Raw genomic sequence first — 2,833 nt, forward strand, 5'->3', positions numbered from 1 at the left:
CTGTGCTGGGCGCCCTGTGTGCAGTTCCCGTGTGGGTTCCACTAAGACCTGCCAAGTGCTCCGTTCTTGTATTCTCTGCCTCAGTGGGATTCCAGGTGCAGACTTCTGGGTAAGAAGAGCTGCGTTTGCCTCCTGGGGCTTCCACCTGCTCGTGGTGTGTGTTAGGCATGGTTCTAGCTCGGCCTCCACGATTCCTGCCCTTGGCATGCACGCCCTGTTTTATCCCCGCCCCTAGAGTGTGGAGGGGGCCTGTGGCTAGGAGGGAATGTCCTTCCTGTGATTAGATGACCCCTTTTGGCCAAAGTAAAGAGCTTTTGCAGTTTAAGATCCCATATCGGTTGGTTTTGAGTTCATCAAAAGGGAGATCAACCTGGGTGGGCCTGACTTAATCAGGTGGAAGCCCCCCAAAAGGACAGGGCTGTTCCAGAAGGAAGGGTCTCCTGCTGGCCTTGCAGAAGCAACCAGCCACGCTGTGGACTCCGTGGAGACAGGCCACCTCCAGGAGCTGCCAGCACCTGAACAAGCTTGGAAGAGGACCCCACATGCAGATGAGACCCCAGCCCAGCCAACAGCTGGGCTGCAGCCTTGGGACAGCCCGAGCCCAGCACCCAGCACCCAGGCTCCGAGCCATGGAACCTGAGATCACTCGTGCCATTTTTCACGTCACGTTTGTGGTAACTTGTTATGCAGCAGCGGGAACCAAGACACTGTAACCTGAAACTCTCTGGGCCCCCATTTCTCCATTTGTAAAATGAGTATTAAACTCACACCCAACAGATGAGGCTGTGGTGGGGACTCAGCGAGGTAAATCATAAAAGGTGCTCGCTGAGAACAGGGCCCAGCACACAGTGACACCGAAAAAGGCGAGTTGTGTGCTCAGAGGCAGTATCAGTACAGTGTGCTCAGGGCTGGGCAGGGGGCGCTGTCCCAGCACAGCAGAGGGTGCCTCTTCCAGACGTGAGCAGGAAGGGCTTCCTGGAGGAGGGGACAAGCAGGACTAGGGAAGGAGGTGGGAGAGAGGAGAGGGCCATTCCTGAAGGAGGGAACAGCATGGGAAAAGGCCTCTATGGTGGGAGCGAGCAAGGAAACATCAAGAAAATTCCAACCGTTCAGAGCAGCCTGAAGGTAAGAGGACAAGGACACAGTGCTGAGCCTGGATGGTGCTCAGGGCCAGATGCAGAGGGGCCTTGAGCCCTCGCTGAGGCATTTGGACTTTAACATGCGAGCGCGATGCTTTCACACTCAGAGGCAGGAGCAGAGTGGGCGGACGGTGCCCAAGCCAGCCATCCACCAGAGGAAAAGCTGGACAAGGCCAGACTGAATTACAGAACCTCAGAACTGGCCATTAGGCCTCATCCTCTATTCCACTTCCTTCCTCATCTTGACCACTTGATGGGGACTTCATTGCCCATGGCTGGACATCGGTTTTAACTGCTAGAACATGCAGGCCATTATAGCAAAGCCATTATAGGCTGGGTTCTGTGGGCCCAAGCTACTGCTATTATTATTAATATTATTATTACTATTATTAACCATTATTATTATTGTCACTAACAATAACTTTTCACACACATCCTTTCCAATTGATTCATCAATTCTATTAATCCTTTAACAAACTTCCCTCAAAAGCCCCAGCCTGGTGGTGGAGGCTGAGGAGGAGTAAATTCAGACTTGGTGGGTCAGGGAAGGCCACTCAGTGGAGCTGGTCCAGTAGAGAAAAGATAAAAGTGTTTGGGTTGGAGAGAATGTCAAGTGCAAAGTCAGGAAAAGCAGGGCCAGGACTGCAGTCAGGCAAGTGGGCGCCAAGGGTGTGAAAGCTAAGGAAGCATTTGGACAGCCCGAGAATGAGCACCTCCTTCAACTTGAGACTCCCAGTTTGCTCCACCTTGCTCTGACCCTGATGACAAGTATGGCCCTTTCTAGCCCTGGCTGGTGTGGCTCAGTGGATTGAGCATAGGCTGTGAACCAAAGGGTCACTAGTTCGATTCTCAGTCAGGGCACATGCCTGGGTTGCAGGCGAGGTACCCAGCATGAGGCATGGGACAGGTAACCACACATTGATGCTTCTCTCCCTCTTTCTCCTTCCCTTCCTCTCTCTCTAAAGATAAATAAACTCTTTTTAAAAAGAAAAGTACGGCCCTTTCTAAAGAAAGAACACTTTATCCCAAAAGTGATGGGGAACCACGGAATGTCTGTGAGCCGTGAAGTGAAATAATCAGATTTTCCTGTGCTGGGCTCTGCAGGGAGTACAGTAAGGGTGAGACAGATTCTGGAGGTAATTAGGAGGAACCATCAACAGGCTTTGACATCAAATTGAATTGGCTGTGGGGTGCAAGAGACAGGGTGGAGGCTGGGATGACCTTTAGTGTCTGACGCGAAGGCCTGCATTCACCAAGACAGGGAGGGATTGCAGGAGGAAGAGCGAGTTTGCAGAGAAGAGGTCACCTGCACCTGAGTCGCCTGTGGAATGTTCACATTACCATGTAAGTCCAGGGCTTGGGGAAAAGTGATCCCAGGCAGAAGGCAGGAAATTGTCAGCATCCGGGCAATAGGCTAAAGCCTTGGGCTTGCATGCAGGAAAGAGAGAGGGAGAAATGCCGGGCAGATGGGCACAGAGAGAGGCTGGAGGAAGAGGTGTGAACAGGAAGGCTGAGAAGGAATGGTCAGAGAGGAGCGATGAGCCAGGGGAGGGAGGGCTCGGAAACTGATGGAGGAGAGCGTCTAGGAGCCGTGCTCAGAGGAGGCTGGTGCCTTCCGAAGGGCCGAAGGGCCGGGAAAGATAAGAAGGCGGAGTCCCTTCTCTCTGACAAGGAGAAGGCCACCAGTGACCTTG

This window comes from Sturnira hondurensis, unplaced genomic scaffold, assembly GCF_014824575.4.
Source record: "Sturnira hondurensis isolate 20B ecotype Veracruz unplaced genomic scaffold, ASM1482457v3 Scaffold0019433, whole genome shotgun sequence".
NCBI lineage: Eukaryota > Metazoa > Chordata > Mammalia > Chiroptera > Phyllostomidae > Sturnira > Sturnira hondurensis.